General features: G+C 39.1%; 1 protein-coding gene across 6 annotated transcripts in view; it reads left to right on the forward strand.

Annotated features, from left to right (window-relative positions):
• Positions 1-21,173, forward strand: part of RAF1 (Raf-1 proto-oncogene, serine/threonine kinase) — an 80,558-nt gene that overhangs the window by 21,830 nt on the left and 37,555 nt on the right. For 4 of the 6 annotated variants that reach the window (XM_063348384.1, XM_063348388.1, XM_063348389.1 and 1 more), the window contains exon 1: positions 13,416-13,557. The exons of 1 other annotated variant lie outside the window; for it this stretch is intronic. The gene's annotated coding sequence lies outside the window, so the exon portion shown is untranslated. Of the gene's footprint in view, positions 1-13,410; positions 13,558-21,173 lie in introns of those variants that run through there. One more of the 6 variants, XM_063348386.1, reaches the window with a different exon arrangement.

Genomic DNA, 21,173 nt, shown 5'->3' on the forward strand with positions numbered 1-21,173 from the left:
CTGAAAGTATAAAATGCTTGCAGGTGGTTTAGAGTTTAAAGATGCTACTCTAGAGACTCAACATAATCAACTGACATTAATTAAAAAAAAAAAAAAGAGCTGAAAGGATCTTTCCCTCTAAACCTAAGAAGGATAAACTGCAGAAGTTGCTTCTAAGTGAGAATTTAAAAGCACATGGCTCTGGTATTTTAAATATAAAATCCTAGTAAGGTGAACACAAAACCCAAAAGGCAATTTACAGAAAGCATAAAACTAGAAAAGACTTTCAAATGCACAGAAATAGAAAGCTGGCCTCTAATTCAGGGAAACCTTACATTGATTGCTATAACATGGGAGGCCCTAGTGTGGGAAAAAGATATATTTTTGTTTGTTTGTTTTCAGCGTTATCACTAGACTCACTGTGGGTTGTGAAGCACTGTGAGAACCTAGGGTAGGAAATGCCTACAAACACGCACCAGAGTACCTATCTCCTGACTTTCCCTAATTCTTACTCAAATCTATCTTTTTAGTCCCTAGGAGATGACTATATCGGCATATGAGAGGTACTTGTCTTAAAAAAGTAACTTTATTTTTCTGTCGTCCTTTCCCAGTTGAGGAGCCCTAATCTAGTTAGTTGCTTATTGTGTAGAAGCTGGTTTATATCTCTCAAAATCCCTGTTGCCCTTGTCTGTTCCTCATTTAGTTTTATTAAACATATATTCTGGCACAGGAGCAGATCTGCACGCTGTGTTCAAAATGTGGGTACATCCTTGATTTATGCAATGCAAAAAGTACTCTCTTCTGGCTTGTTCTCAGCTCTCATCCTGAATTCCTAACATTGTTTCTTGTCTTAACCATTGCTGAGCACTGAGCTGGCATTTTTAGGGAGCTATTCACACTAAATCTCATGTCTCTTTATCTGGTTGACAAGAGCTAAACCAGAACCCCTTACTGTTTACGTATGATGTAGGCTGTCTTTTCCTAGACTGTTGCTTTGTGTTCACTTGCGTAAGATTTAATCCACTATTTCATAATCTAATACTGTGTTTTTCCAACGTTATGTGTTTTAGTCTCAACTATTGTGAATAATTCTGTTTCTCAGCAAACCTTCTTGCCTTCCTATTTACTCCTATGTTCTTTTTAATAATCTTTTGAAGAAGTCGTGGCCTTTTTTCAAACCAGACAATACCTATAGTGTAAAAGGTAAAATAACATATGTGGAATTTATGAACAATAGACAAAACCTCCTTAATGTAGCAACTTCAGGTCTGATTGTATATAATAATATGGCTGTTTTTGTCAGTGGGACAAACAGATGAGCGAGAAGGTATAGCCTTTGAGATATACTTTGCATATGCAAAAAGATACTCTTTCACAGATCACAGTTTCTAGCTACTCAGGCAGCAGTTTCACAAACCAAATAATTGGATCTGTGGACTGTCGCCGAATGGGGAGATTCCAGTCTCCGCACACCTCATCAACGAGTTGAGCCTTCCTGCTCCTTCCCTTGCATTGATGAAGAAGTGCTGGGACTGGGAGATCAGTCATGAAAACATAAAAATCTGACTCACCGTGCAGCGTTATGACTGCTAGATCCAGTGTGAGAGAAGGGGCAGGAATGTCCAGCTGGGGCTGAAAGGGGAAAAAGGGACTGTCCCTTTGGCAGCAGTGTGTATAATTAGACTGTGTTACATATATTGTGAAATGGCACCTAAGCCCTAGAGCATAGCAGTGCTCCTACTTTCTCTTTACAGAGGAGAAACACGAGGTACAGAGAACTTAACCAAATCCACGCTTTTTCTTCATGTGACAGTCAGGAACGTAGCCCAAATGCTCTGATGAAGTGTGAAGCTTTAACCCTAGACAAAAACCATTAACTGCTTGGCTGCATTATCAGACCTGTGACTGGCTTTGAGCACATTATGTGTGACTGTTATGCAGGTTAGAATTCATACTGCTTATGCCCAAAGTGAAAGCTTGCGTTGGGAAACTAAGCCAAAAAATGAAAAGTTCTCTAATGAGATATAGAGACTGACGCAGTCAAATCTACCTGATAGTGTCTAATTCTATTAAGGATAACCTGTAAAACTATTTTTAGCCTAATTCTATAGCTTCCATGAATTGAAAAGTCCCCTGCAACCTCTTAATTATAAAGAGATAAATGCAGCTGGCATTCTCGGTGGGAAAGCATACTGGGTGGCACAGACCTAATGCAGGGCAGGTGATGCAACAACTTTGGAACTGATGGCAGTAGCGAAGGTGGGGGAAGAGAGAAAGGTATGAAGGCGGACAGTGATTAAGGCTGTCTGATAACAGTAGCCTTTTTGCTGTTTGTTTACCTTTTGTAATATCAATGGGAAATCAGAATAACAAGTTCAGGTTAAGCTTAAAAATAAAGCAGTTTAGACCATTTGAAGATAGATGCTAGTGTAACTGCAAGCAACTATATAGCATATCAACAACCGCTTCAGTATGACATACTGACATTCATAATGACATTCATTTATTCTGAAATGCTAATGAAGACCAAAGGTGTTATGTCTTGTAGTAAATAGTTGTGGTAAGAATAGTATTTGTATGGCTTATTGCTTTGAAAGTTTTCTACTGCATTAAGTTATTGCAAAAGAATAATTCTATATTCTCTCCTTCTATGAAAAATGTTTTCTTGAAACCGTTATTTTTTTCTTTTCCTTGAATGAGGAATGCAGCATTCAATGTGAAAACTACCTCTTTTCATAAGATATAACTGTTATTTTTCATAACCTACAGAAACAATTATTTATAATACTGCTCAACTTTGGCTACCTAGCATTTTATATCCTTGTCAAGTCTTCTTTTATAAAACATTATTTTCAGTATGGGTTGTTTTTTTGGTTTTTTGTTTGTTTTTGTTTTTTTGAAAGACTGCTTACGTTTCTGGCCCAGCAGAACAATTGAATTTACTCAGGATTATCAAATTCTACAGTACATTCTACAGTACTAGCTACTTCCAAGTAGCACTTTCTTACCAGGAACTTGACCTGCAAAGTAAAGGTAATTAAAACATACTGGCTTTTTGCCAAATTCCAAGGTAGGCTTCCTTGGCAAGCACCATCTGTCATATAAGTTGTTCTACAGCAGTTCCCCTTTCCTCTAGGAAAAGCTATTTTATAAAAAGGGAGTCTTAGTGATCCTTACTTCTTGACTCTTTTAATATTTATTGTTCCATATCACTATGCAGCAGTAGTGTATTTTGTAAATTCTTTCCATTGCTCACAAAGCCATATAAACATCTTGAAGTTTCCTCAGAGAATTCCTAACTTCCTACAAAAACAAGCAACAAAAAGCTACCAGGAAAAGTAACCAGAAGACTTCTAATCACTTGAGTCTATTTCCTATTCCTAAGAGAAACTAGCATTGTCCACATGTTTAAGTTAAACACTCAAGTGAATTGCATGACCTGCATTAAACTAAATAGCTCTATGATCTGTTATATGAACAAATGTAAGAATAATTAATAATAATATATGAACAAATATGAGAATAGATCCTATTTCTTACCCATATTTAAAGACTTCCTAGGATTGCTACAGAAATGGAAATTCTTCATGAATAGGTCTGTTTTATCTTTTGCTTACCTCAATGTGAGGTTTCATTGTAATTTTCAAACCTATGAACTAACTGCCATCTCTCACTCATTTTGGTAAATTAAAGCTTCTTAAATCCCATGTTTTAAATATAAAATATTAGCTCACACATATGCACAATAACTCAATGTCTTTAACTTAAGAGTTTACTGTACTAACGCTCACTACTCTCCTCCAGATGCCAGTGGAATTGGGATATACTGTAATATCAGATTTCACCACTTGGAATATTGCAAGGACAAATTGTCGCAGTTGTGGTAGTGCCTGGTGCTAAAGCTTTGCATTGATAAAGTTTAAATACTCTAGACTGCTCTAAGGTGTGTTCAAATGAAAATATAATTGTACTAAGGCTTGGCACACATCGTTACATATTTGTGCATATAAAAGTAATGGCCCACCTTGGAGAGAATCCAGAAGGAAAGCAGAATGCCAGATGCATCTGGAAGAAATGATTTTTTCTTTCTTGTAGTCAATTTACTAATAGAGAGTTTACTAAATTTAGTAAATTTTAAACCTGTCTGGTACTGACAGGTAATTTGTGTGTTTTGGGTTGTGTGTGTGGGGTTGGTTTTTTTTTTTTTTTTTGTTTTGTTTGGTTTTTTAATCCTTATGTGTTCTAAGGTTGCGTTTGGTTTGCTTTTGTTTTTTGTTGTTGTGTGGTTTGGGTTTTTTTTTTAACTCCCATCTCAAAACTCTATGCTAAATCTTGCCTTCCTACATCTCTCTGAGCTACGTGAAGATGAGTAGGAAAGTGCAATTGTAGAGGTTACAGGGTGAAGTGTAGTAATTATACATAAAGTTGTAAAACTAAACAATCTCAGTAATATGCTTTACTATGATAGCACTAAAAATCTGAGGTTAGACCTTTGTTTCAATTGAAATATCCTGAACTCTCCTAGAGCTAAACAAACCAGGTGTGAAATACATATATTACTATAAATTAAATATAGTATAAATTAATACAGTATTCTGTGTTTCAAATATTCTGGCAACTTGCTTATAAAAATATTCAATATTTATTTTTGAACAAAACTGTCTGTATAATCACCAATCCATATTTAAGAATAAGCATAGTTAACTGTATGTTATCAAATGCTGAAGGAGCCTAGGGAGGAAAAAACCAGCAAATAATTTTGCTTGCATTCTTGTCAGCTAAGAGCATGACCCTACTTGAAAACTTGATAAATCAAAATCCACTACTTGGGGAAATAACTTTATTGCTTTGTACTGAATGTTTCACCTAAATATTTAGTTAAAATACCTAATTTTGAAGTCTCTGATCCTGAAAGCTACAAAAAGTCAGATAATATACCCAGAGAGTGCTGAGTCAAAGCTTTTGAAGACTGCATGCATCAACATAAGCTATCTTTGGTTATACCATTTCTTATTCACTGTATGGCCTTCACAAGAGGAGAAAAAAAAAATCCTTTTTTTCAAAAGACAGTCTTAAAAGAGGTGTATCTGTCAAGTATGTCCTGGGGGATGTCTCAGCAATTGATCCTCCTCAGATAGCAATAATGCTTTTGAGTTTCACTCTACTCGCCTCAGGAAAGATTTAACTTTACTTCAATTACAGAACTATCACAAAGCACCACTGACCCTATAATACTTACAATAATACCCAGTTTAGAATTAAGGTAATAGCATGGCGCATATATAAAAGAAATAAAATGGTGGTATGTTGAAGTCATGAACCCACAAGTTGGAATTGTAAGTAAATACATATTATATACTGGCAATAGGAATTTGCTATTCCTTTTCCTCTGTCAACTTGATATATAATTAGGGAAAAAATACCCCTTTTATTTTTTCATTTCCTGTCTGAAGGTTAGCATGTGAACATAGAACCAGGATATTCCAACGCACAAAGATGTTAGCAACATCTACTTTATTTAAAACAGGGCTTTAGTCCCCCCAAAAGATTTTGCTCTCTTTTTATTCGGCCTTACTGTCAATTAAATTGGTGTCTCAGCAACAATGTTTTAGCAGTTACTCAAGTTGTTATGTCACTGTTCTGTTTAAGTGAAATGCAGAAGAAAGGCTTACATAATTTGTCGCTAATAGAAAGCTTCTGTCTCCACCAGAAATAAGTTTGAACTTAAGGAATGTCTGAATAAATTAATCTGAATACATCTGAGTATTAGATATACATCTTGGAAGTATTCAAATTACTCAGGTATAACCAGACATGTCGATACTCATTTCTCTGCAATTGCTGAAAGATTTAACAAATCTACTAACACAGCATACTAGAGTTTTGCAGTGAGGCATAGCAATAGACTTGTATGTTTGCATTCCTTTGACCTGATGTCTTTGCTAATTACTGCTCAAGTAATTTAGTTGTTTTGCTCATAGCATTGTTTTGGGGTTTTATTATCTTGCAAAATGAAATTAAAAAAAAGTTCTTAAATAAGACTAAAATGAATGTAATCTTGTATTAGAAGCTTTAAGCATAATTAAATTGACTTTTCTATTGGAGGAAAAGCATATCCTGATGGATATAATCAATTCAGTCACCACTGTGCAGTCTAACAGAAATGAATGTGTAACAACAAAGCAGCCTTAACATACTACAAATATCTGTCAGAAACATCCTCCACCTTTATAATCAGAGACTAAATTAGCCATATACATATGCATTCTTTGGTTGTTTTTTTTTTTTTTTTTAAATAGCATACCTACACTGGTGTATCAGTCTACAGAGCTTCACATGCTGAAATCTAGTGATGCGTTCTGCTGCTGACAGGAATAATGCTGGTACCTGTAATAGAGACGTGGTCCATTAGCACATACTGAAATTTTCACCAACACACCTTAGCCTAGCCCTGAAATACTACATACTAGCACGCTTTATACACATCTGTTACGAACTTTTACGGCTACCAAGCTCAATCAGCTTAATAATAAAAATCTTTCACTGTTGTCATATAATTTTTAATTGTCATACCCTTCTAACACAATGTGCTACATATGACATTGAGGTACAAAGTATCAAAGGCTAGCTAAAGCATAGCCATATTGCCAAGCATAATGTATGCCTTTGATCACCCATCTTTGTTTATCTGAATGTTTGAGATGAACTTGAAAGACAATGGATAAATAGGCTTGTGTTGAAAGCCAAATACTTCTCTTTTTTCTTACTTTTGCATAGCTTTTTGTAACAGAATCCAGTAAAAGAGAGTTCCGTTTCTTAGTACGTGAATGTATGTATGTGTCTAAAAGGGACTTTTGTCGTCTTGACAGATACATTGAACCTTCTGAATAATGCCAGGTATTTATAACCTTATACCTATATTCTAATGAGTCTGGCTTTATCTGGGAATAGCAGTGCTAGAGAGCAGCTTGGATAGATGCGCTGGCTAGACTGCTTTTGATTCCCTTGTCTCTTAGAATCTACCTTCGATAAAAGCTGACTGTGACGACAAAAAGAACCAAAGTGCATGTTTCTGTACACAATACAAACACATGACAACAAGCCTAGGTTCCCTGTCAAAACTATTAAAAAAAAAAAAAAAAAGGGTCTTTTTTATGAAGAAACACAATAGGATTTATGAAAAGATAAAGGGAAGTATAATTTTTTTCTTTTGTTGCCTATCATCTCTCCATTTGTTTTGAACATAAGCACACACTCAGATAGTCAGATACATATGCGTATGTAAACACATCTTATTTTACCCTATCGCTACTGATTCAGTATTTGTGATTCTTCCTAGAGAACTAAAATTTTGCTGTCAACGTACTTTATTACAATTAATAACTTCTAGAGAAACTAAGTATTGAATGCAGTTCAGTTACCACACACAAGAAATTGTCTGTACACAGGAAAAATAATGCATAGCTTGAGGTCATGCCAAATCAGATGATCAGTCTCTTTATGTAGCTCTCTATCAGCTATAATAATAAAAAAAAATCTTCTGCAGCTGAGCAATTACATATTCAGGCTAGGTTCTAAAAATGTTTGTCAGGAAAGAGCTATTTATGCTTTGTTATTTTTAAACTGTAGTACCTAGCTCTGAATAGATTTTATTGTGGTTAGACTTTTTCAGAAAGTCAAAATAAACCCAATAAACCAGTTTGGTTAGGTTTCAAAAATAGAATACATGTATAAATCAAAGTGCTGTATTTATTGTCTATGAAAGAGAAACAACTGTTCAAATAGCAACAAATTAAAGCCTAGATTATTCCCCCTCCCATTGGAGCTCCAATAATGCTTATTCAGATTGAGTATTTATTCAGTGCGCAGGTGGCACCCATCAGTTCAGCATCTCCACGTTAAACTTATAAAACATTATTCTACAATGATTTTTATGCTTTGACATTCTCAGTGTATGGTGCTATACCAGTTGACTTAGTATGTCTGTCTTACGCTCCTTGTCGAAGCTTCCTAAATTCTGTCTGTGATGAAAGGAATCTTACCCAGATTCTCGATCCTTCTATTGGGAATCTAACTGCTATCCCTCCGATAAACTTCCAGTTACAGGGGAAAAAAAATAGGGGAAAAAATTACCTAATACAATACAAGTATGCTCATCAGAGAGAGTTTAACAGACATTGCTTTGAAACCACATGGTTTTAGTGATGTTTTTATTCCTTTATTTTTTTTCAGTCTGCTTCTACTGCATTTGCAAATGGGTAGCCGAGGTCCGTAAGAGCAAATAAGCCAATGGACACGGGCTGAGTCATGCAGCAAGGACAATTGTCCGTAAGCAGGACCTGCGCTTTACATCTCAGGTTTCAAAGTTATGACCCGCATTCTTATGTGTCACAACTTCTTTTCCCACTAGAAGAAAATTAAATCTTGGCAATAAGTACTGCAAATGAGTATCTAAAATTCAGGAAAGCAACTTAACTCCTCCTGTCTGGAGAAGAGTCTGAGAGAACTGGATGGGGTAGTGCAGTGCCTCTAAATTTTCCTAGAAGCAAATTGCATTGCACTGAAATTAGAGAAGCAGAAATTCTCTACTGCACTGCACACAACGAGCCCAGAGACACTGGATATCTATACCATAAATTACAGTAGGAGCATATGGAGGACTGAAAACCGATAGAGAGTTTTTTGAAAACTTTAAGAATGTTTCATGTAAGATTATCAGTGAAAAAAGGCTAACATAACTTATTTTTTTTTTCAGTAAGAGATTATTGCATACTGTTTATAGAGCTGCTCTCAGAATAACTTATTTAATACGGTAAGGCTTAAGGAAAATCTGTTTGAATTTTTCTCCAAAGTGTTCCCACACAAACTTGTATTGAAAATTTATTGCAATTGACGTTTTCATCAAATATTTCTCTTGTTAAGTTTATATAAAGATAACCCAAGAACCATATAAGTATGAATACCTAATAGATGGATTAGAGACGCTATTAGTGATGGAACTGATTGTGGTAGAATACAAAAATCTGTAGAGGATTGTAGTCCTTGACATTACAAGGAATTGTGTATGTTTTTTTAGAGAAAAATGCTTCTTAAATGAAAGTGTTAAAGCAGTAAAAAAGAAGAAAGAAAGGGGGAAAATAAAGAAAGTAACTTAAAATTATATACAGAATGCAGTGGCCAACAGCTAAGGCAAAACTTGTTTGCAGTACTGTGGAGGCAACCATGGCACAACGTATTTACCTTAGGCAGTGTGTCTCATGGGGTGTGCACGCCTGTGTGTGTAAAACATAACAAAAGAAACTTTGCATGATAGCTCTTGGTAACTATCTTTAAGGCACTTAAATTGGCTTGACCCTGCAAATGAATAAATTGAATTGAATTTAAAAATAGATACTGAAGCATGAAGTAACAACAGCATATATGAGGTTTCTATCAGACCATCTATTCTGTATCATAAAGTACATGACTTGACTTTACATGGAGACAAAGATTTACTGAAGAAGATCCTTGGGGGTTAGAACCTGCAGATACAGAGCCCTGTCTCAGAGCCTGACTGACTTCCCCAAGTTCTCCGGAATTGGTTAGATGGATCTGGTTCCAGAATCCAGCCTTTCCAGGGAAGTAATGAAGTCACTACCTGCTTAATCTATGACTGATTATAGAGACTGAAGCTTTTGGAAGGACGTGCCTTTTGGGTTGTGCCTATGGGAGTCAGGTGTTATTTTCACAAGGAAAAGAAAAACTCCCAAGATGTAGGTTCACAATTTGGCTGAAGAGATGCTGAACAGAGAGAAGAAAGGTACGCACCATTGCCAGCTCAGTATCAACCACATTTAGTTGGATATGAATCAAATAAAAAGTTAAGAGTTTGTTCAGGATAAAAGAACAAAAATAATTAATGTGAACAGACTGTGCTATGGTTTCCATTCCAGCAAAACAAGTTTATTGCTTTAACAGCTTCATATAGAAGATGTCCTATTTTTGTAAAGTAATGTATGCAATTTGAATTCTACAATGCATGAAAAAACCTAAACAAACTCTAATTTACACTTCCACCCCTCTGATCACTTCAGTGACATGGAGAAATACAAAGTCTTTCAGCTGAAATATGAAATATAAAATATAAATAGTTTATGCACTATCATACAAATAACATATTCCTTATTTGGAGCACTTCTCTTCTAGGTTGCTATTGTTTGATTTGTTCAAGCTGCTTTCTTCATGGCATCTGTATGTTGCACTTCCTTTGTAACTAGCTTTAGTTAAATTTTTCCTATGCAACGTTCTCTTACTCAAAAAAAAAAAACCACAACAATTTTTTTATGGGGGAATAAGAGAATAATTTATAGCGTATAGAAAAATAACATGCAGAAGCACAATGCTTTGAATGTGGCTCAGGTTGAATAACCCTGGATAAAATGGCAAGGTTTGTCTATAGCAATCTTTGTCTTGAGGAGCAAGGGAATATTTGATACTCAAAATTCCATAATAAAATGTGTCTATACATTTTGTCTTTTTCCAGCCAGCATTATGCTCCTAATTCTTGCTACTCATTCTTCTGAGGCTTACAGGTATCTCATGTACTAAAGATATAATTAAGGTTATACGATGTCACTTAAAGCATTTTATACTTTTTGAGACCCCCCAAGCAATCACAGTTACATAGAACTGGGAATACACGCATACTGCACATCATAGCAAACTGCACAACAAAGAAAGGATAGGTTTAACTTCTACATGCTTCTTTTCAGCAGTCGCTATTAAAACTCTTCTAAAAGATGGTCATTCAGTATCATTCACCCCATTTTTAACTATGAGGAAACTGAAGTCTGTGAAACTGAGATTACTCTGCCTGTGTGACAGACCCACTGGATGAAAGGGAGTTCCCAAGCCTTCAACCACTAGACAGATTTGCCTGGTATCTCGAGATAATAGTTACTGTCACTAACTCAGCCCGCTCTAAGCCCTGGTGGCACTGGGTCTCATGCTCTTTCTAATCGCTCCTCAGGCTGCTTTTTATAGAGGCAGAAAACACTTCAGATGGTGAAAATGTAAGATTTGATTATATGCCTGGACAAATAAAAGTCTAATACCTGGATGTTCACATGTTAAATCTATTGTAAACCCAACCACTAAACACAAACCAGATCAACCTCAGGAAGAATGCTAATAATTTTCAGTTTATTTTAGTAAGTTTGTTCAATTTTTTTCCCGTTCAACTTTAGTGCTGTAATGTTTGAGTTTCTTTGCTTCGTTTCCTTGTTTGCTTTTCTTTTTCTTTCTTGTAATTATTGTATTTCTTTGCATATGCTACACTGTTTAACTATCTGAAATTTGGCTTGCGTTCCTGCATATCTGTGTTCATTTGTTCCATGATTACAATCCTTGATCCTTCTACTTTTTTAAAAGAAGTTTAAAACGTTACAGTCTTCTATCAAAACTACCTCTTCTGGAGGTGGTTATCCCTCTTTTCTTTCCCTGTTTCTTTTTAAGCTTCTCATGGCATGTTCTTATTCATATTTTACACTACAGTATTTTAAGCTCCTCTCGCGTATTTTGCCAAAATCTGTACTACTGTTTACCATACTACATGGATATGCTTAGTCTTAAGCCATCTGAATATTTATTGTACAGACTGCTTTATTTCTTTCTCCTGGACCAACTTTTGCAGTCAGATACATAGGTATGATTCCTGTTAAAGTCATGTAAACTTTGTACGCACATCAGAGGACTCCTTCAGTTTAAATGTGACACTCAAGAGAAAAGGTACTCTGTAAGAATTTGAAAAAAGAATGATTCACATTCATAACTTTTGTCCTTGGTAGATACCTTCTTGGCCTGGATTTGTTGTTCTGGGGTTTTTTTGGTAGGTCTGAGCCCATGGCAATGGGGAAGAGAAAGAGAATAAGCGCTTTTCCTAGTAGAAGGTTTGAAATCTCCACGTGGTTTGCCTTGTAAGAGTGCTAAAAAAGTTTAGTTTAATCTTTCTTGAAATGGAAGGTATTATTACACTGGAGTAAGTGGATAATTTCTAGAACATATGGGAATAAAGTACTGAATCACAGTGTTGTAGAATCACAGAATGATAGGGGTGGAAAGGGACCTCTAAAGATCATCTGGTCCAAACCCCTGCCAGACATGGAAATTTCTGTTTAAGCCTTCTAGAGCCGCTGGTTGCCATGTCCATTTCAATCTCCTATTACTTGGCAACCACACCTCTTCCTGGACGGCACCAGTAGCTAAAGACTTTGTATATTATTTTTTTTTGGGTGCTTAGGAGAGGCAAGCCCAACAGTACTGCTATTTTTTTCCTTGCCCTTGCTATGCATCTATGAGGTTAATGTGACTTCACCTGAACTCGAGCCCTGGTTTCTATCGGAATAAACCTCCTTCTGTAGAGAAATTCCAAATAAGGCTGAAAGAGTTTTGCTGGAGGCTCTTTTTAGAGAAGTACATTAATTAACAATTAATGTAACTTATATGACTGTAAATGCAAACATGTATGCTCTTTAAAAGCACTTCTAGGAGAAATGTTTTACTTTATAATGTCTCTCCTTAAAAGTTTTGCTTTGGGATGATAAATTAACTGTTTCAATTGCAGTGCTGTACATTTGCAAAGCCTGACCTAAAATAGGTTAGTTTGTGGTGCGCTGGCAGTACCTCAACAGACAGCAGAGTCCTTCAGTATCTTTACTCTTCTTACGTGGAGGCTGGGCCGAGTTACACACTGGGGCTTGCTGCCTGACAGCTGTTCCCTGTCTCCTCCAGGAAAAGAGGTTGCACGCTATTATTTTTTTTTTTTTTCCTCCCTTTCTCCCCAGATACCTTCCCCAGCAGTTCACACCCCACCCCTCTCAGCACGTACCGCCCCTTGGGAATTTCTGCTCTTCCCTTCAGAAACAGGGCTTGCTTTCCGACAGGTAAGACGGACGGGCCCCGCGCTGCGGCTGAGGTAGGGGGCGGCCCGGCCAGAGGAGGGGAGGGGGCGGCCGGCCGGCGGGGCCCCGCCGGGGCGCCTACCCCCCTCAGCTCACTCCTTGCCGATGCGCCCCGCTTAATTGCCAAACAACCGAGAGATTTAGCCTAGGTAGGGCTGCAGGGAGGCGACTGTAGCGGCAGCGCTGCGAGCGGCCTGAGGGGAGGGGGCTCGGCGGTCCCGCTCCAGCACCGCCGCCGCAGCAGCAGCGGAGCTCACCCCTCCACCCCCGGGTCGCTTCACCGACAAGGGGTGGGCGAGAGGCGGCGGGAGCGCCTCACCTCCCCCGGCAGCCGGGTGGGGGCAGCCCGCCGCGCCTCAGCCACCGCCGCTCCCAAATGGCGGCCGGCGGAGGGGAGGAGCAGGAGCGGGCGCGATCAGCAGCTCGGCGCTCCGCCGTCAGGCCGAGAGGCGGGGAGGAGGAGGAGGACGGGAAGAGAAGGGGAGACAGGCGAAAGGGAAGGAGCCGAGCGCCGACAGGTCGATGGGCGGAGGATAAATGTCTCGCTGAGTGTGAGGCCGCCATTTTAGATGAGGAACGAAACGGACGGCGCCGAGCGGTGCAAGAGCCTGGAGAGAGCCGCTGGGGGGGAGTGACATAGGTAGGAGCGGCAGGGGACGAGGCAGGGGACGGGGGTGAGAAGGGCTCCCCCTCCTCCCCTCTCTCTTCGGCTCCCCCTTCCTCGGTGCTGGCGCCTGGAGCGGCGCCGGCTGCTCGCAGCGGCGCCTCAGCCCCGGGCGCGCTGACCCGGCCGCTGCCTCGGCCGTGAGGGAAAGTAGCGCGGGTGAGGGCGGCCTGACAGGGACCGGGGTGGGGGGAAAAGTAGGGGGGTGGGCTGGGTTCGGCCGTCTCCCTACCTGTGGGTCGCGGCTCATCGCGGAACCCTCTGGGGCTGGTCGGCCTGCCTCTCCGCCACGGGGCCGGGGCTCCCTCCTCGGGAGGAGCGGTTTCCCGGCGGCCCGGGCCGGAGAGCGGGGAAGGTGCCAAAAAGCCCGGGGCGGGGTGAGGGGGGGGGTGTCCGCGTCCCGTGGGGGGGGGGGGCGGGAGGGGAGGGGGGCGCGGTGGCCGCCGCCTGTCAGCGCCAGCGCGGAGCCCCGCGGCCGCAGCCGCCCCCCCGGGGCCGAGGCGGGTGTGCCCCGGGGCTGGGGCCCCGCACCGCCCGGCGGCGGCGGGATCAGCGGCCGGCAGCCAGCACCTGGATCGGTGCCCTGGCCGGGGCGGGGGGGTGCCCGGCGGTGGCTCCGCTGGCCCGGCCGCCCGGCGCTGCGCTCTGCCGCTGGCAGCCCTCGGCTTGCAGCGGGGGGTCCCCAGCCGTGCTGGGGCTGTGGTCTGCCGGCTCTGAACCGCGGACGGAAAATGCGTTTAAGTTTTATGAACATAACCGAGTGCGTTCTGCTTAGGCATTCTTCCGTTTGAGCCGCTTGCTTGACTTTTTTTTTTTTTCCGACTTCGATTCAGTTTAAAAAAAAAAGACATTTGAAAACTGGAGTACGATTCTTCTGTTTCACAATTTCTTCTAAGCTGTTACAGCTTTGCCGTGTATACTCCAGAGCCACAGCTTAAAGATTGCACTTTCTGGACTCTCTACCTACAGTCTAAATATACACACCTATATAAATATATAATATAAAGTATATTTTAGCTTTATATAAATATAAACCTGCCTGTGCTATCAGCAACACATCTCTTGTCCATTGTTCGTCTTGCCAACATCAGGATAAACAGTTTGTGTAGATTTTTTTTTTTTCTTCTTAGCCTTTAAGTGCCATCCATAAATACAGGGACCTTACTTGGGACAGTGAGACCTCAAAACCAGTTGTAGTGGAATTGCTACAGCGCAGCGTGCATTCCAGATGCAATTGCAGGTTGTCGTAGGTATGCAAAACAAGAAGGGTCTGTAGTGGAGTAAAACTAAGATTCTTCAAAAACTAAAGCCAACTTAAAATATTTGTCTTTGTACAAAAGACTTATTTAAAATGTCTTTTGTTTTAATGTTTCTGAAAAGCTTGGCTCCAAATATTGCCTAAAGGATCACCACGTTGGGTAAAACTAGGATATAATTTGAATGGACATGCTTATCCTTTAGGATATGTCTACAGTGTTGGTGCAGAAGAAAAGACTGAATTGGTGAGTGTGAGAGTTAACTTCAGGCAGTTCAGTTAAATCTGTTGTGTGGACACCCATTCAGAATGGAAGTGGCTTTAATTTAGTTTGCTTTAATGAATTTTCTGTAGGTAAATCCTAAGGCTACAATTAATCATAAAAAAGGCATGTATCTGTATATATGTTCATTAAATGGATGACTGGTTAATATGGTAAGCAATTTAATCTTAGATTATTAAATCAGATGTGAATTAGCTTACTCGGGTTGTAGCAGTGGTGCTTTCAGAAATCTGGAATGTGTTTTTCATATGGTTTGTTGCCATACTTAATATCTTCAGGACTGGACAACTTACTGTGCAACACTGCTGACTAACCTGCTTTGAAAGAAAATCTGGAAGTAGCAGAGAAAATACCTATTTTTTTCCAAAGAAGATATAAAACTTTATTTATTTTTTTTCCAATTGAACGCCTTTGGTGTGTACATAAAATTTTCCATTTTTATTCTTTAACAACAACAAAGTCTATTCAAATTACATGTGAAGTTACTGCTGTCTCAGGGCCTGAACTTACTACAACTTATTAAAATAACTCATATTTCATAAACCACAAACATGACCCATGGAAATCATTGGTCAGCACTTCTTGGTATGCTAAATCAGCACTAGTTTCTTCTGGGACATATACTCCCCTCCTCCCCCCAGTTTATTTGGCTCCTTCATTGTTGGGAAACCAGGAGTTGAGGAAAAAACAAGTTTTCCTTGTTTTCTGTCTTGGAAAACAAATTAAATTGAGATCAGAACTGTTGGTTCTTAAACTTCTGTAGGAAATGAGAACCAACAGCTGTTAATTCAAATTACTGTGTATAATTGCAGGAGTTCTGCTGATAAATTCACTTTTGTGTTACAGATACAGAATGCATGAATTATTTTTATATTCCTAATAAATTTCTGAGAGCAAATGAACTAACAAAGTCTAGTTCGGTACCAATTTGTATTTGGGTCTCTGACCATCTCTGCTGCAAATATATTATCTTGCTCTTCTGTGACACCTTCAGTTGTTCCCTTTGCCACACTTTAGTAATACCTCTCGCACCTCTTACTTCCCCATCTTTGCTGTTACCTTCCTTAAGGTTTTTTTCTCCTCCTCTCCCTCTGTTCTTCTGTTGCTTGTCTACCTTCTAGGCTTGCCCGCTGGGCAAGAGAAAGGGCATTTCTTGGTGGTGATGTGCTACTGCAGCTGCCACACCAAAGGGTTGATGAAGAGACTGGGAGAGCGAAGGATTCTTCCATACTTTGGCTTCCTATTTCCATAGCCTGTGGGAATTTCATATTGTTGATGCCTCTACCTAACTGTTCAGTTGAAATAAGGTAATGTCTCCAAGAGTTGCTGGAGGAGAGGCAGAAGGACAGCTGGGGGACGTGAGAACTTAAGACCAGTTGCCTAGGAAACAAGGGTAGCATTTTTTCTGTGCAGGTGAATTTCCAAAACTTCCCTGCAAATTCAGCTTGAAACAAATGAATAATTGAAAAGGATGATTGCTTTGTAAGAAATAAGTTCCTGGACCATCTTCTAACTTAAAAGTACAAAAAATCTAAAGACTGTGTAACTGTGTGAAGAGAAATAGAAGTGAAAGTTCCATTTCTCATAAAACCATCAAACTGTATAAGTCAAAATTACCTTTACTTTGGAAGTAACAAACATAGTCAAAGCAAGATTAGAATTTGTGATTTAACTAAAATTTCAAGTGTGTTAATTTAAGGACGATTTCAGTAAGTTTCACATGAGGTTAATTCGTAAACAAGCAGCCGTGTTTACGTCTGCATTGATTTTGTGTAATTGCTTGTGCAAAAGCCTTCAGTATTTTCTAGTATGAAATATATCCATTGCATATTGAATAACTTGTGGAAACGTTTTGTCAGCTCTAGAAATGAATTGAAAGAAGAGTTGGTACAACACTAGGAAGTCAGGTAAAAATGCTAGCTTTATGGCAAATTAACAAGGTATTTTAGCACTGAGCGTGCATTAGCTCATGAGTTTTGAGACAGCATGAAGTAAATACAGCTTATTCTGCAGGGGTAATCCAGATAGGTATTTAGTGATGTTCCTAGTTTTTCTGAAAAGAAAGTCTGTTTTGGACAAACTTCTGTGAATAATTCTCAGTGCTCTGCTGGCTCTTGCTGCGTACACTATTTTTTTTAAACAACAATTTTGCTTTGAAAAGCAGCTGGCGCACGTTTATTCCTTTAGTGACTTGAATATTGTGTTTGTACTAGAAATGTCATCTGTTTTATACAAAGTTGATTTTACTGCAGCAGCGTGTGCTGACCTTTTACAGTTTAATAGAATATGGTCATCTTGTGTACTGAAATGCTGCAATGCATACAGTAGATGAGGATAAACAAAGTGCTGTTCTTGAGCCATCTGTAAACGAGTAAAGCATTTTCTTGGTAAACTTCAAGGCTAAGAATTATAACTGATAATTAATAAGTAGAATATTTACATAAGTGAGTATCCTTTTTTCAGGGTTGTAAGTGACATAGTCAATATGATTGAATTTATATATTTTCCAGAGGTTTTTGCTTGCTTGTGGGGAATGACAAGCTTTTTAGAGCTAAGATTTTGATGCAGAAAAACTCAGGATTGGTGTAGGACAATAGGGTGACAAATGGGGGTGGCTAGATTTGTTTGCAGTTGCAGGTGTGTCCGTGCTCTGCCATGTCTCCTGTGCCTGTTCCAAAGGTATCCTGCATACTCGCCTAAATGAAGCGGAGCAGTAGCGCAGTTAAATCAAAGCTGATTGGTTTTAACTTCAGGCAAAAGAGTTGTAGGATTGCCTTGCAAATGATGGGTGCGTGTGTTGAGGGTGTAAGTCACTCTGCCTTGGTTTCTTAGCACTCATCGGAAAATCTGCAAACAGGACCTGTATCTCCAGCTCTTCTGATATAAACCCCCTTTTATGATGTTGTTGTTCTCGGTCTCATTGCTCTGTGGGATCATTTTGCTTACTGTGTTGTGGCTCTGCAAATGTTGGGTTGATTACGTGATCGCTGCTGGTTTTCTCTTACTCCTGTGTTATATGGCTTCATTTCAGATTTCAGCTGATGTTGCATGCTCGCTATTGGTTTGACCCTTAAATACTTCATTTCTGACAAACAGCTGACAAAAGGGTGTTAATTAATATTGCATTCCAATTGAAATACGTAGTATCGGTTAAGAGCAGTTGAGACATCTTGTATATTTTTAGTTCACAAGCTAGAGGGAGGTTGCTTCACTAACTCGCAGCTGGGTGTGGCGTGGGGTTAACCATATTAATTAAAGCTGGCTCAGAGGCTTAGGCTTTAAAAAATGGCTCAGAGCCCCCATTACAGTCTTCTGTTACATAAATTTTTCAAGCTAGAGTTTTGAAAATGAGTGTTTTAGGAACACCTAGCTGGAGAGACTAGCAAGGGGGAGATGTAAGGTAGTGCACAACTAGCAGAAAGATGTCTTTAATGCCTTTGTAGGGCTAACATTTAGGTATATATCAAGAAACTTTAATATATGACTAATCTTCCTTTTTATTTTTCTCTAATGTCTTTTATTTTGCTAGTCATTTGCTTCCAGTATGTGTCCCTCTCTATCAGTAATTAGTGCTGGGGTTTGCATATTCCACTTTCTTGTTCCATTCTCAAACAGTTTTTTCAAGCAGTATTTGCTCAAAGTCTGGTCATGCTTTCAGTGGTTTCTAGAGTGGTTTTTTTCTATTAGGGTACCACAAAAGGCTCTGCTCTCTCTACTGTCTTCCTACCTGTGGAAGAGATGAAGTATATCTCCCCCATTGTGACCGCTTGTTGGACAAACAAGTAAATGATCATGCTTTTTGCTTTATTCTGTAATTTTCCCTGTGTAGAAGAAACTGCGTGTGAGATTTTACATAAGAGTTTCTTGGTGAAACTGAAGGAAGCATAGTGAAACAGGTAAAGGTACGTGTACTCCCTTGTGTTTGCACGGAATTGTTACAGAAACGTAGGAACACAGAGGAATAGTCCTGCAAAGTACTAGAGCAAATGTAGGGAGGACCATTAGACTGCAAGCTTCAATGGTGGTAATGTTGCTGGAAGAAAAACTACTAGTTAATAATATTTTAAACTTTTTATTTAGATTCCTAATTTATTGCTACCCAAAAAATGCTAGTTACGTTATTCCCAAATGATTATCATAGAAAGTACAATATTTTTATAAATTTCTTGTAAAAGAAAAAGCAAGGTGGACTTTAATGCCACTTAATGTGGAGATGAAAGAGCCTGTAATTACCTCTCCAGGTTCCAGTTGGCAAGGTGTATTTTGATACACAGTAACGCTTGGGTGGGTTTTTTAAACTTTGTTTTAGAAACTGTGATCTAAGTTTCACTGAAAGTTGATCATATTTAAGATGTAGGATGTGACTCCAGCTTCAGATTCTAAAAGACCTTGTTTAGAATTTCAGAAGTTCAGAATTTACCTAGCAATTGTTAATTCCAAGATTACTGTCAGGTAAATATTTTCCTTATTTTGATAATTTCTGATAGAATTCTAATTCCTTCAGGTATAATCTGTTTCATAATCCCATTAAAATAATTTTTTTATCTGTTCTTGATTTGTGCACCTCATGTAATTTTAAGGTTTTTTTCTAAAACTGGTATTGTAAAACTTGTCTATTAAGTATAGCAAATGTGTCTAAACTCTCTACTTCTGAATGTATGTGAGAGCTATGTATATTTCTTTGTATAGACGCATGGTACCGGGGCCACTGTGTGCAAATAAGAAACATTTTTGATTATGTCAGCACTTTCAAACTTAAGGAGAGTTAAAGATATATGATGATTGTTTGGTTTTTCTTAGAATGAGGGGAAAAATGTAACAGTAACCGTGCAAGCTGAGTGATGTCCTGCTTTTTTCATAGCTTTATTTGCCCTCCCTATCTCCCTCTCCAATAACTTTTGAAAGCCGTGTCCAATCAATACCAATCTGTAGGCATGAGCAGGCAGAGACTTGTTAGTGGTGTTGAAGATGGGAGGATACTGGTTTCCCTTGCACCTAATTAGAAAGCTAAGCAATTTCAGTCCTCTCCAAGTCAAGCTGCTGGCGAAGAAGCATGAATTTCTTCTAGCAAAACAACATTTCTGTCTCCGTTTGATCACTGGTCTAATAGTTTTGAATGTTCATATTGTGACGGTTGTTATCTTTGTGTGGAAACATGGGAAGAATCCCACCTAGAGTTCAGGTGCTGGGAATGGTTGTTTGAGGATGGTTGGAGTCGAAGGGGTGTGTTTGCAGAAATGGGCCAAAAGGGGTTCATTGGAGGATGGCACATGTGCAGCTGTGAGAGAATGTAGTAGAGGAGCTTCCAGAGTGTGTCGCAGCCAAAAGAAACAACAAAGTGTGCAAGCCTCTAATTTTATGCTGACATTTAACAAAAAATAAACCGTATTCTGAATTACATCATTCATCTGCATTAAATGCTTTAGAAGCAAGTATAAAGCTTAGACAGGCAATAACAGCGTGCTGAAACAAAGCGTTGGTGTCAGAGTGATACGTGGATTGATTTCAGCTGAAAGTGAGTTCCAGAGCTTACTCTTAGATTTCTCAAACCTTTTAAGTTGACTGTGTAACTTGTTCACTGGCAATCGAGAGGTTATAAAAAGAGAGCCAGCTGATGTTGCAATCTAAGCGCTGGCCATAGAGTGGAAAGACTCCCCTTTGGCATGTTCACTAGTGCTATTTTTACCCATTCCAGTAAGATCTGCCCTTGTGATGTTAAGTTACGGGACAGTACCTGGAATTATTTTGTTTTACAAAAGCACTGTATGCTCTGAAGAAAATTTTCAATAAAATTGTGAGGCAGATTGTGACTAAAATTATCTTACGTTTGAACATATTTTTTCTTCTGTCACCAGAAATAATGCTGCCACTCTAAGATGTTCTTTCACTTTTGTTTGCATATTTTATGTCTGTCAGAGGGGTTTTTTTAAATTTTGGGTTCCTTTGTGTATTGATTGTTTTGTCTTTCTCAGTTTTGCATGTGGAGACTTTAAATAGGCAATGTGATTTTTAAAGACAGGGAATTAATGGTGTAGCCCAGGAATGGGTGCAGTA

The sequence above is a fragment of the Chroicocephalus ridibundus genome, chromosome 10, assembly GCF_963924245.1.
Source record: "Chroicocephalus ridibundus chromosome 10, bChrRid1.1, whole genome shotgun sequence".
Lineage (NCBI taxonomy): Eukaryota > Metazoa > Chordata > Aves > Charadriiformes > Laridae > Chroicocephalus > Chroicocephalus ridibundus.